Here is a 15,204-nt window from a genome sequence, read left to right on the forward strand (position 1 = left end):
ATATACTAATTCTATTTTTTTTAAAAAAAATAATGCTTATTTATTTTTGGTAGAGAGTGAGAGAGAGAGAGAGAGAGAGAGAGAGAGAGCATGAGTGGGATAGGGCAGAGAAAGAGACACAGAGTCCAAAGCAGGCTCCAGGCTCCAAGCTTTCAGCACGGAGCCCAGTGCGGGGTTTGAACCCACTAACCTCGAGATCATGACCTGAGCTGAAGTTGGGTGGTTAACTGACTGTGTGCCCAGGCGCCACTAGTAAGTCTATTTTTTTTAAAGCAACCTCCATATTGTTTTACCTAATGGAAAATTTCAGTTCCCACCAATAGTGCACAAGTGTTGACTCATTTCCACATCCTCGACAACATTTGCTCTTATCTTTTTGAAAATAGCCATTCTAACAGGTGGGAGTTGATATCTTATTATTGTTCTGATTTGCATTTTCCTTATGATTAGTGATGCTGAACATCTTTTCATATACCTCTTGGCTATCTTATGTTTCTAGTGGGAAATTGTCTGGTCAGATCCTATGCCCAATTTTAAATTCAATTTTTGGCTTATTTGCTATTGAGTGGAATCCTTTATGTATTTTGGATATTAATCCTCTTGTGTATATATATATATATATATATGTATATATATATATATATACATATATATATATGATTTTCATATACATATATATGATTTACAAATATTTTCTCCAATTCAGTAGGCTGCTTTTTCATTGTGTTGATGGTTTCCTTTGCTGTGTGCAGAAGCTTTTTAGTTTGATGTGGTCCTTCTTGTTTATTTTTATTTTGTTGCCCTTGCTTTTGGAGGCAGATCCAAAAATTCATCACCAAGAACCAGTGTCAAGGAGTTTACTGCATATGTTCTCTCCTAAAATTTTTATGGTTTCGGGTCTTCCATTCAAGTCTTTCATCCATTTTGAGTTAATTTTTGTGTATGGTATAAGATAGTGGTCCTGTTTCATTCTTTTGCATATGGCTGTCAGTTTCCCAGCTCCATTTATTAAAGAGACTGTCGTTTACTCATTGTATATCCTTGAATCTTTTATCATAAAATGTTATTTATTTTGTATTTTTTTAATATGAAATTTATTGTCAAATTGTTTTCCATACAACACCCAGTGCTCATCCCAACAGGTGCCCTCCTCAATGCCCATCACCCACCCTCCCCTCCCTCCCACCCCCCATCAACCCTCAGTTTGTTCTCATTTTTTAAGAGTCTCTTATGCTTTGGCTCTCTCCCTCTCTAACCTCTTCTTTTTTTTTTCTTCCCCTCCCCCATGGACTTCTGTTAAGTTTCTCATGGTCCACATAAGAGTGAAAACATATGGTATCTGTCTTTCTCCATATTACTTATTTCACTTAGCATAACACTCTCCAGTTCCATCCACGTTGCTACAAAAGGCCATATTTCATTCTTTCTCATTGCCATGTAGTATTCCATTGTGTATATAAACCACAATTTCTTTATCCATTCTTTATCCATCCAATGTTGATGGACATTTAGGCTCTTTCCATAATTTGGCTATTATTGAAAGTGCTGCTATAAACATTGGGGTACAAGAGCCCCTATGCATCAGCACTCTTGTATCCCTTGGGTAGATTCCTAGCAGTGCTATTGCTGGGTCATAGGGTAGATCTGTTTTTAATTTTTAAATATATATACCTTTCCCCTCATCTTAAGCTTTATCTCATTGATTTCCAGCCTCTTAAAACTACTTAAAAATTTTGGGGGCGTGTGGGCAGCTCAGTCGGTTAAGTGTCCAACTGAGGTCTCTTCCGCTCAGGTCGTGATCTCATGGTCTGTGAGTTCAAGCCCCGTGTGGGGCTCTGTGCTGACAGCTCAGAGCCTGGAGCCTGCTACTGATTCTGTCTCCCTCTCTCCCTGCCCCTTTCCCACTCACACTCTGTTGTCTCTCTGTCTCTGTCTCTCACACAAATAAACATTAAAAAAATTTTTTTAACTGCTTGAAATTTTTAACTTTTAGATTTTCAAGTCCTCAAAGTCAGAGGATAGCATGATAAAAAACAAGACTTTTGCACATATTTAATCTGCAAGCAGCCCCTTGAAATGGTCGCTATTACATTCTTTGCTTTCAGATGAGAACATTGATATTGAGAGGTCTAAGTCACACAGTTTGTAACTGGCAGAACTTAAACTGAAACCCAAGACCTTTCTACACCTGCTTTTTTGATGGTCCCCGATATATGTACTCTATTTCTTTTTATTAAGGGTTCTAAAAAAATCACCACAAGAATCTCTGGAGACCCATATGTGGACTCTCCCCAACAATAATTGCTAGAGGTGCAACAACCATGCTTCAGGTATTGGCCTAGAACTAAATTGTCGCATCTCATATCATCCCGCCCTAAAAAAAGGGACTGGCATATTAAGAACCTGGCATACACCGTTAGGCCTTGAGGAAAAACTGAAAACAAATGGATGAGTAAAAGCAGGCCGGAATCTAAGTTAAGGGAGGGTTATCCCTTCAAGCAATGCTGTTTTACTAACCTTGGGGAGAGGTGGGGGATAGCGAATGTCTGAAGTCAGGGGCAGAAACTCAATAGAAACGTTAGCGCCCTGGCTCTGACATCATAAATATGCAGGTCTACCTTCAAAAGAATGATCGCTTTTCTCCTCTGCTAAAATTCTTGTCAACATTATGTGAGTATTCTGAAGGTATGGGAAACCCTCTGACATTCTCTGCTTGTTATGGAACCGGAAGCTAACTATTGACAGCAGTTATTCCAAAAAGGCTGTTCATTTTTAAAATAAGGCATCAATAGCGGTCCATGAAATACTTCTCTGTATTTCATTTGGGACCCAATTCGGTACAACCTGGGGCTCAATTAAACCTGAGCTTGTAGAATTTGGTAGGCATAACTATTTGTTGTTAATATTTTTGCATTTCTGTCTGGACACATGGGGATTGAATTTTTTTAATGTGCCAGGTGTTTGCAAATGAATGGCTTTAGGCTCTTAAATGTACGTGGCTTTTAGATGTATTATTTTATATAATGCAGTGTCCCTAAAAGGTAGGCAATATTATTATCCCCATTTTATAGATGAAAGAAAACCAAAAGCTGAAGTTAAAAAATTACCTTAATATCACACAGCCGCTGAGTTGAAAAGCCCACTTAAACCTGGATCTACCTGAATTTAGAGATCAAGGTGTTAGCAATACCTCCACGTGGGGTTAGTTTAGCGTTTCCAGATACATGCTTGAGTCGTGTGGAACCTGAACAAAGAATTACGGTAGCAACTGCTTTGTAACTGCTCACTGATAGTGAAGGCAATCTGCTGTCATTGGGTTTGCTTGATTTTGAATCCAGATTCTCTGTAAACCTTCCCCCCCTTGAAGTGGTGTCTGTCTACAGTCTAGCCGTGATTCCTTTGGAGGCGGGGCAAAACTGACGAGGACTTCCCGCTAGATTGACTTCTTTTACCCAAAAGCAGTTATGACCTTAATTGATATTAACCTCCACTGCAAGATTAGTTTTTGCTTTTTTGTAAATTAACTGAATTCGTTTTTTCTGTCTTTAGTTTATCTCAACATTATTTCCTTATTTCTTTATTTATTAACCTGGTGAATCATATACATTCTAGCAACTAATCAAAAATGCTATTTTGAGCATGGTACAGTAATAGCGGATGTGTGTGTTCATCAACAGTAAAGTTACCTGTTATCAGGTTGATTACCAAGTAGGTAGAAATGCATATTCAAGCCTATATTTTATCCTTTTAAGTAGAGCATAACCCAAATTTGTTACTGTCTGTCTATAAAGGATTATAAGTGCTTTCGAGAGTCAAATTTTAAATAATCTTTTTAAATATCACATTTATTAAATAACTATGAATAATACCCACTTACAAAACCCATGTTTAAAAGGATTCTCAGTAACTCCCTTTGCAATAGAAGGAACCAAGCATATGAAGAGCTCTTTAGCTTCTGAATGTACAGACTTCACAGTCTGCAGGAGGTAAATATGGACTCCGTTTCTACTGCATCCAAATGTTTGATGTTTAGATTGCACAATTAAAAGAATGCATAGTTCCTGTAACTGTCCAACCCCTCCTGAAATGCTGTTACTATTTGTTTTTTAGTTTTCTTAGTCATTTTATTTTTTGATTACTAAGAATTACTTTGATTACAAATATTTTTTTTCTAAATTTCATTTAGATTAAATCAACTAATTTAACTCAGTTAACTAATTTAACTGAATTAACTCAGTATTTTCTAATAATGAAAAAAAAAAGAAACCAAGACTTTCACTGAAAAATGACATCTCTGTTAACCTCTGAGAATACCTTTTACAAAGTCCTAATAAAAGCACATTAAGATACAGGAAAATCTGGGTGTCTGGGTGGCTCAGTGAGTTAGGCATCTGACTCTTAGTTTCAGCTCAGGTCATGATCTCACGGTTCGTGGGTTCAAACCCTGCGTCCGGCTCTATGATGACAGCATGGGGCCTGCTTAGGACTCTCTCTCCCTCTCTCTCTGCCCCTCCTCCCCTTCCCAAAATAAATAAATAAACTTGAAAAAAAAAAAAAAGATCTAGAAAAAGATCTTCCAGAATCTGGGAAGAAATACCATTACCAAAGAGGCCAGCTGACCTGGACTTAGAAATTGAACCATCTCAACAAAATCAGTTATCTGCTTTTGCTACTTACCCTAGATCAGGTTTGAAGAACATGGGTATTTTCACGTTATCTTGAATAGTAGCCCAAGCCTCCTTGCTATTGTGTTCATGACAAGATGGGTGCAAATGGGTAATTTCATATGAGATGAAAGTCCAAAGTCCTTTCTAATTATGCATCCAACTGAGCTTATGTGCTCTTAATTATTATTGGTTCTTTGCTCCTCATTATATAAAGTGTGCTGTGATACTATAGGCTGTCTATATGTATTCTGTGCCATGGCATCTCTGGAGTAAAACCCATTTGCACAAAACAAAAGCCAGTTAATCACTAGACACTGGGCTAAGAGCTACGCCTGTTCTAAGTTGACCAACTGTCACGATTTACCCAGGACTGAGGTATTTTTCGGGATATGGAACTTTCAGTACTAAAAACTATGCCATTTCCAGGAAAAAAAAAAACCCAGGAACATTGGTCACCCTAACCGCGAGCTTACTTTTCATCTGTAAATGTGAGAGAGGAGTTCAAACACGTAAGTGGACATTGAACAAGAGATAATTAATCTGCTTGTCTGTTCATTCATTTAGTAAGTACAATCTTGACCTTTCCCACTTTAGAAAAAAATTGGATATTGAAAAGAAGAAAAGGAAAGGAAGCACCCAACTTATAAAATGTTATGGAATAGGGGAAAGGTGACATCATATTGACAGGTGTAATGAAGAAATAGGCAAAAGGAAAAGGCGCTAGAGAGTTTGGGGGCGGGCGTGCACATAAAGTGTAGGAGTCCCACTCATATGAAACAGGATTCAAGGTCAGAAGAGGAAACCACAGTATCAGGATAAGACGAGATTACTTGAAGAGACAGTGAGGTAAGTAGACTGTGAGTTGTGATTAAAAGGAAGTAAAAGTAAGAGATAATTCAGGAAGAGTGAAATAGCTCTAACAAATTTAAAAAATAAACAGCATTGGTAGCAGAAAAGAGCAGCATCTCCAAAATGGGCAATGAATCACTAAAGGGAAACAAGGTGTCCCCAAATGTAGAACAAATTTAAAAACTATAAAAAATGAAAGAGACTATGACAGGAAAGACAAATGGTTGTCATTATAGAACCGGAAACAAGATATGGGAACTGAAACAATTGTCAAAGCAATGTTTATAGAACTTTCCTGAGTTAAAATGAACCTTAGTATACAGAGTGATGTATTTGTTTGATTCAAAAAAAATTAACAGCTATAAGCATCTTGGAAAATTATTGAATTGCAATTTTTATTATGAAAATGTTCAAATATACAGAAAAATTGTAAGAGTAGTAAAATTAAACCTATAGACATTTTATCTAGATTACACAATTGTTATCTTTTTGTCATAATTGCTTTTTATATACCCAAGTGTGTGTGTGTGTGTGTGTGTGTGTGTGTATGTGTGCACATGCACTTATATTCTGCACAAATCCCATGTGGAAAAATATTTTATTACAAAGGAATAAAAAAATAGTTGGCTTTAAAATTCTCTTTTGTGGGGCGCCTGGGTGGCGCAGTCGGTTGGGCGTCCGACTTCAGCCAGGTCACGATCTCGCGGTCCGGGAGTTCGAACCCCGCGTCAGGCTCTGGGCTGATGGCTCAGAGCCTGGAGCCTGTTTCCGATTCTGTGTCTCCCTCTCTCTCTGCCCCTCCCCCGTTCATGCTCTGTCTCTCTCTGTCCCCAAAATAAATAAACGTTGAAAAAAACATTTTTTTTTAAATTCTCTTTTGTGAATCAAATTACCTGAAGACAAGGGAACAATGTCTACAGTGTTTGAGAGGGAAAAAAGAAAAACAACCATGATCCCATCGCTTTATGTCCAACAGTGTTCTGTAATAAATGCAGAGAATAAAAGCAGATTCTTGTGTAATTAATGGATCAGAAAATATATCAGTTATACGCCTACAGTAAAAACTAAAATGAAAATACTTGTTTAAAAATGCATGTTAGCTGGGCACCTTGGTGGCTCAGTTGGTTGAGTGTCAGACTCTTTATTTGGCTCAGGTCATGATCCCAGGGTCATGGGATCGAGCTGCATATCAGACTCCTTGCTGAGTGTGGAGCCTGCTTTAGGTTATCTGTCTCTCCCTCTGCCTCCTTCCCTTTTGTGCATGCAGTCTCTCTCTGTCTCTTTAAAATTAGAAAAAAAAAAAAAACAACAACTGGATGTTAGATAATTTGAAAGATAAATATTAAAAGTTCTGGAAGGAAAATTAGGTGGGAAAATGGACTGAGACAAGCATAGGAATCAATTACCTATATAATTAACTCTGATGTAAAACTGTCAAACCATTCTTTAAAGAGAATGTAGGTTCCAAAAATGATTTCATTTTGAAGGTTATATGATATTAAAGACTATTGGCAAAGTGATTAAATAAAAAATTTGAGAGAATTCAGCCACACTATGGTATTAAGTAATATAGGAGAATAGGAAGATGCAACTTTATTAATTTTCATGTAATAAAAAATATAACTTGAGGAATTCATAGAAATTCACTAAGACAGGTAACAACAAAAACAATTAAAAAGTGACAGAATACACAGAATAATCAAATGTAAATCTGTACAATAATGGATCTCTATTAAAGAGAAAGATTACCAGATAATTAAACCAAAATTGATAACTCTCTTTTATGCTCATAATTAACTGTTAGAAAATATAATGAAAAAAAAGGAGATTTCATTTATAATAGAAATTAACACACAAAATCACTAAGGAAAGACTCCAAGATATTATAGGAAGGTCTATTAAATATATGCAATCTTCCTGAATTCTAATAAGTACTAGAAATAGAGTTGTGAAAGAGATTATCATGTAATTAGAAAAAGAGAAATTTCTAGTATGAGTGTTATAAAGGGGAAAATAAAGGGATTACTTGAACATATAGTCTTGAACAATGAGAAGGAAATGGCTGGGTAGTTTGCAAAAGTCTACTCATCAGAGAGGACCAAGCTCGAGCCCTTCATTGGGTTCTGCACCACTTGTGCTTCTCCTCCTCCTCCTCAATCTCTCTCTCTCTCTCTCTCTCTCTCTCTCCCTGCCCCTCCCCTGCTTACGCTCTCTCTCTGTCTCTCAAAATAAATAACTAAAAAAAAAAAAAAAAAAGAGAGAAGAAAAGAAAAAGAAAAGAAAGGGAAGGGCATTGGAAAACTACCAATATGGCTAGTGAGTGTTCTTAAACTTTGTCATCAGGGCATAACTTAAAAAACATGGCACATGGGGGCATCTGGGTGGCTCAGTTGGTTAAGTGTCTGACTCTCGTTTTTGGCTCAGGTCACGATTTCACAATTTATGAGTTAGAGTCTTGTTCTGCTCTGGGCTGACAAAACACAGAGCCTGCTTGGGATGCTATCTCTGCTCTTTCTCTGCCTCTCTCTCTTTCTCTGTCTCAAAAATAAATAAATAAGCATTAAAAAATGTGGCATATGAATGGCCCACTAACTTTAAGTAAATATGTTTCCATTTTCAAAATAAAAGCATGTTAAAAATATTTTAATATAATATTCTTGTTTTATACTCCTTTATGAATAATACTACTTGATTCTTTAGGATATCCACATTTGATTTTATTGTGAATAACTTGCACAGGGGATTAAATCTCTATATTATTTTTTATTGTTTTGCTTAATTTAAGACCTAAATATTATATGGAAAAGTGCCACTGAATTTGCAAAGGAACTCTGTTTGAATTAATCATGTGCCAATGAAATGTTTGAATACCAATTACATAAAGAATATCTACATGCTTTAAGAAAGAAAATCTGGTTACCCACAAAATACAGAATTATTTTGGCATTACTTGGCATTATCTACCACATTAAATGGTTAACAACAATTGATGATTGATGATTTCAGAATTTTAGGTAGAGTGATTTTAACACCAGAAAGCTATATCCTTGCAAAATAATATTAATTATAAGATTTAAAAAAGTTTTTGAAGGTCATGATTTAATAAATTATTTCATAACAAAATGCTTGTAGAAATAAGAACAGATGTTACCAACTTCAGTGATGGATTAAAAACACAAAAATAAAAATTAAAACCATCAAACTACCATGAAACTATTATGTTGAGAGTATAAAAGTCTTTCCTGAACATAGCATAAAACCTAGAGAACCCAGGCACAAATGGATGGCTCAGTTGGTTGAGTGTCTGACTCTTGATTTTGGCTCAAGTCATGATCTCAGGGATGTGGGATAGATCCCTGTGTCGGGTTCTGTGCAAAGCGTGGAGCCTGCTTAAGATCCTCTCTCTCTCTCTCTCTCTCTCTCTCTCTCTCTCCCTCCCTCCCTCTGTCTCTGTCTCTCTCTCTCCTTATCTTCTCTTTCTCTTTCCCCTTCCCTCTCTCCTTCTTTCCCTTCTTCTCCTTCCCCTTCTCCTCCTCTTCCTCCTCTTTTCTTCTCCTTCCTCTTCTTTCTTCTTCTTCTCTCTGCCACTCTTCCCCACTTGTTCTTTCTCTATATATAAAAAAAAAATACAAATAATAAAAATAACCCTGGATAAACCAAAATAGCAACAATAAAATTTTAACATAAAAATATAAACAATTTATATATAAAAAGGTATATTTTTCAATTTATATATATAATTTATATATATATATATACAATTTATATATAAAAGGTATATTTTCTCAACTATTGAGAAAATATACTATGATATAAAAACATTTGTAGGGAAATCCATTAAAAACCTTATTATAGGGGCGCCTGGGTGGCGCAGTCGGTTAAGCGTCCGACTTCAGCCAGGTCACGATCTCGCGGCCCGTGAGTTCCAGCCGCGCGTCAGGCTCTGGGCTGATGGCTCAGAGCCTGGAGCCTGTTTCCGATTCTGTGTCTCCCTCTCTCTCTGCCCCTCCCCCGTTCATGCTCTGTCTCTCTCTGTCCCAAAAATAAATAAACGTTGAAAAAAAAATTTAAAAAAAGTAAATAAATAAAAATAAATAAAAACCTTATTATACAAACACTGTTTCGAATCCACAAAAGAAAGATTGGGATATTTATCTTAATACAATGCTCTACAGAAATATGTCTTTAGCGTACTCCTCTTCGGTAAATTCAAAAAGCTATCAAACATTTCCATTTTCTTATATATTTCATATTTGGTCTTTCCTATTATACCTCTTTAAAAGCTTTAGTTGGTATTCTAATTTGCAAATCATAACATCTTTCTGTAGTGTCTACCCTTGCAATGCCTCAGTGAGACAATCTTACTAACTTCACTTACTAAGGGGTGAAGGAAAAGGGCTGACCAAAGTATCTTTGGAAATTAGTGTAGCCTATAAGGCTAAAACACATAGAACTATATATATGCTAAACTGTAATTGATAAAATTGTTTTCCATGGAACATTAGTTACAAATTCTGAAAACACTATACAAATAGTCTGGAATTGAACAATTAAGTAACTGGAATTTGGATGGTAGGAGCTTGTTGGAATGGAGTTTTCAGATAAGAAAGTGGAGGAAGCTAGAATGATCCATGTACTAATGGATCAAAGTTGGTTAGGGTTAGGGTTACTAAAAAATCGGAGAGAATACAAAACATTTTTTAGAGTGAAATGAATCATGGACATCAATGTGTACTCAGATTTAGCTTAATGATAGATATTTTATTACATACAGAGATATTTATAGATACGCATCTGCACACAGGTTAGTATACAGATATATATTGCTTTGTTCTGTCAGCCTAGAGGGCCAAGAAGCAACAGCACAGTAGCACTCATGACACTTAGCACCTAGAGTTTTGTTTCTAAGTCCATTCTCTAAAAAAAGAAGCTTGAGCTCTTTGGTGAAATGCCTGATTCTAGAAGTAGGAAAAAAATAAGCAAGATGAGCCTAGAACACCTTGCAGTGCCAGAAGGTAGGGAAGCGATCACCTCCCAAAACTTGGCGAAATGTCAAAGGGATGTATTAGCCAGTGGAAAGGGCTCCCAATGACCAATGTTGAAACAATTTGAGAAGGAAATAGTATTGGATTATAAAACAAAATTTAAAGTAAATATTCATAGGTTCATACTTCTGTAAGTAAATGATTGAGCAAACAAATGGGATAAAGTAGAAAATATCCGTGCAGAAGAATTTCAGATAATTTATGTCAATACTCTAGTATTAAGTGCATGAGTATAACTCCCCACTCTCTAAATGCAGGCTTTATGGTGTATTTCTTCCAAGAAGAATGAGATGGAAAGGAAAGGGAAAAAATAAATTTCAGTGGAGAAACCTGGCAAAAACTATCTCAAACTAGGTAATCAAGGGTGAAATTAATTATAAATTATATTGATAGTTCATGCACTTAATATGATGTTATGAGATGATAATGGCACTTTGTGTTTTTCCTCCCCAAAACTTATCACACCAGTCTAATCATGAGGAAAAACAGCACATAAACACGAATTGAGAAATATTCTTGAAAATGCCCAACTAATAATTCTTAAAATTGTCAAGATTATCAAAAATAAGGAAAGTGTGACAAACTGTCACAATAAAGAGTTGCCTAAAGGGACATGGGTATTAATATAATGTGGTATTCTGGGTAGATCCTGAAACAGAATAAACAAATTAGGGATAAACTGAGGAAAGCTGAACAAAGCATGCACTTTTGGTAGTAATAGCATGCAATTATTGGTTCATTAACTGGGATGAATGTGCCATACTAATATAAGGTATTAATAATAAGGAAAACTGAGTGTGGGGTATACAAGGACTTTCTTTCTGTGCTGTGCATTGTTTTTGTAAATCTGAAATCTCTAAAATAAAATGAAGTTTACTAAAAATAATCTTTTTAATAAATTTTGTTTGAAGAATTGGTTATCTATGTACTAAAAAATCAGAGAGGATATAAAACATTTTTTAGAGTGAAATGAATCATGGAACTTAAAAGTGAGAACTAAAGATATGAGCTCTTTAGAAGAAAATGGGTGAACATATTTATTATTCTGGGTTAGGCAAAGATTTCCTAAATATGACACAAAAAGCATAAATCAAAAGCTTTTTAAAAATTGATAAGTAGGGTAATCAAGGATAATCAATAAAATTAAGACTTTTATTGTTTGAAATGAACTCAATATAATAAGACCAAAAAGCAAGCCATTCACATTATTACCTATAAAACATATAAGTAGTAAAAGACATATATCCAGAGTATAATTCCTTCTTAAAGATATATAATAAGAACATAAAAATACTGATTTAGAAAGGGGAAATGACTTGACCAGACCCTTCATAAATGAAGGATACTCATTCACATGGCAAAGAAGCACATGAAAAATCCTGACCATCGTTCGGTATTCCTTGGGAAAACACAAATGATCATTTCAAACCCACTCGAATTGCTAGAATTACAAAAAGACTGTAATACCAAGTGTGGTGATGATATGAAGCCACTGAGAATTTTATACATCATTGGTGGGCCTACAATAGTAGACTGCTACTTTGGAAAGCCATTGATCTGTTGCTTCTAAAGTTAATGTACAATTGTCATATAACCTTAAAGTCTTTCTCCTTGCTATTTACTCAAGAGGAATGAAACTATGTGTTCACACAAAGAACTGCTACTGAATGTTCATTGCACTTGGGCTCACAACCTAAAACTGGAAACAACACAACTGTCCGTCAACTGGAGAATAGATAAATATTGGTGTACCTCACAATGCAATAATCCTCAGAAATAGACAGTATACATTGCTATTAGGCAATGCAAGTTAGCTTTAGTAGCATTATGTTAACAGTGAACCAAACTAGCCCAAACGGCCACCATCTGTATCCCATTTGTAAGAAATTCTAGAAAAGGCAAAGCTACAGTGATGAGAAAGCAGATGAATATTTGCCTGGGGCTGAGGGTAGGGGAAGGGCACCACTGCAAAAGGACAGGAGGAAAGTGCTGGGGTGACAGTAATGTTCTAGATCCTGAGTGTTCTTACTGTCTTCTGAATACATTTGTCAAAACTCAAGGAAGTATATACTTAAGAGGGTGATTTTCATACGTAAATTATACCCAAGAAAGCTAGTAAAACATAAATGTCCATACAAATCATAACTGTTCAGTGGTAAACATCTAACCTCTCCTTACTTCCATGGCTCTTGATTCAAGTGTTTGGAGACATATTTACATTTCAGTTTCACCTTATTGGACCTGAGGATTTCCTCAATCTTATGTATAATTTTGTTAAGAAGGAAAAGAAGTTTTCAGAATATGCAGTCACCATGTTGGTAACTGGCCCTAAATTTGCTATTTATTTCAATGGGGATTATAATTAATGAAGTCAATTCAATTATATAATTTATTTAAATTATTTTAATTTTTTTTAACATTTATTTATTATTGAGAGACAGAGAGAGACAGAGCATGAGCAGGCAAGTGGCTGAGAGACGGGGAGACACAGAATCCAAAGCAGGCTCCAGGCTCTGAGCTGTCAGCACAGAGCCCGACGCAGGGCTCGAACTCACAAACCGCGAGATCATGCCCTGAGCCGAAGTGGGACGCCTAACAGACGGAGCCCCCCCCAGACGCCCCTTACTTAAATTATTTTAGAGTGTTTATCAAGAAAGGTAAGTTTATGTAATATGCTATGTGAAGCCAAATGAAAACATTTCAGTGGAAATATAAACTCATATTATTTATAGCCTTATTGCAATGTTATCTAATTTAGTATAAATTATGAAAATATGTTCAAAAGATATAGTCTTAAGACCAGAATTCGGAGACATAATGAAACTTGTTTTACAAACTCTTCATTCTTTTTAGCTCTTTTCTACTGTTTCTTTACTCAATATTCTTTTAGCCTTAGTCAAGAGTTACCTTGAAAGAATTAATGGGCTTTTTCAAATATCCATCTTGAAACTATAAGAAACCATGTTCTTTGGATCAGTTTCTGTTATTTCACATTTTATACATATATTTTAGAAACCACAGATTAGAGGCATATTTCCCTTTCAGAAACATAACAGTTTGTACAAATCCAGTGTTATTAGTAGGCAATGCCACCAGCGGATGAGTCCTTAGAATATGATCATAACTCAAGTTTGCTTTAGAAACCACAGATCTGGCTTGAATTGAAAGTAACGGAATCAGCCTGGTGTGTTCCCTGAAGTTGGTCCAACTTAGCATTTCCTAGAGAATTCCAAACTCCATTAGTATTATTAGTCATGACTTAGAATTATCTCTAAATTACTTAGTCAATTAATTGAACATATCTTCACAGGTTAACTCTTTCGAATGCTATTTTTCACTTTATCTATATAGAAATTGTAACTGAGAAAGCCCGAATGATATGCCAGAGGTCATTAGGAGAGAGAGAGCTGTGCCTAGATGGCTCAGATGGTTAAGCATTCGACTTCAGATCAGGTCATGATTTCCTGGTTCATGAGTTTGAGCCTCGCATCCGGCTCTGTGCTGACAGCTCAGAGCCTGGAGCGTGCTTCCAATTCTGTGTGTGTGTGTGTGTGTGTGTGTGTCTCTCTCTCTCCCTCCCCTGCTCATGCTCTGTCTCTCTCTCTCAAAAACAAATGAACATTGTAAAAATTAAAAAGAAAAAAAAGGAGAGAGAGAAAGAGAAAGTGAGGGGAAAGAGAGAGAGAGAGAGGGTGAAGAAGGGGAAGGAAGGAAGGAAGGAAGGAAGGAAGGAATTGATTCAGAGCAAAGAAAAGACAAGTATTAAGTTCCCAAATCCTTAGCTGTGTTCTTCACTTTTCACAACACTGCTAATGAATACATGAGAGATTTGTGAGTCATGGATAAAATGTACCCAAGTGTGAATGCTGAAAACATGGAAAACTTTTCATGCTGTCTTCTATAAGATTAAATTAGTAGGTTTTCCATGCTGGTAAACTTTTAACATCTGTGAAATAAAAAACTCATATGTGATACAAAAACGTAACTTACTAATGGAATTTTTTTTTTCTTGTTCATGACAAAAGTAAAAATATTTCATAATAGAAAGGAAGCTGTTCCATTCCTCATGAGCTGTATTGCCTAAACCATGTGTGCTGGCCATGAAAATTCACAGCTAATATTTCTGACGGTAGAGCACAGTGTACAGAAGGTCCTACCTCCTGCCCTCTGGATCTGCCACCATGGTCGTGTCAAGGCCATGCTCACTTCAGGTAGCTCTCAGCCAGTCATGGAACCCGGCATGGCACCAAAGTAGGCCCGCTGGGGTGGGACTTGGAACTTCGCCTTCACAAGACTTAGCCTCCTGATCCCGACCGTCCTAGCAGCAGGATCAGTCTCCTGAAATACACTTTTCATCTCTCCCCCCATTAAATCTGTTTTCTTTCCAATTCCATCTTGGCTCCTCTTCTTAAAGGCATGAACTAACACCCAGTTGCTCTTTGTAGCCCTGATCTTGAATTTGTGTATTTATAAAATAAAGGAAAACCTCTTTATTTTTCTGGTCAAGTAGATTTCACTTTAATTTCACAAAGAAGGCGCTTTGAAAACGTGATCCCAAAGCTTGTACATATTTTCATCTGATCAAAGATGTGCTATTTCTGGTACAAAGAAAACCAGACAACATTGTCAGTAAACTATGAAAT

Source organism: Prionailurus bengalensis, chromosome A2, assembly GCF_016509475.1.
Source record: "Prionailurus bengalensis isolate Pbe53 chromosome A2, Fcat_Pben_1.1_paternal_pri, whole genome shotgun sequence".
In the NCBI taxonomy this organism is placed as follows: Eukaryota; Metazoa; Chordata; class Mammalia; order Carnivora; family Felidae; genus Prionailurus; species Prionailurus bengalensis.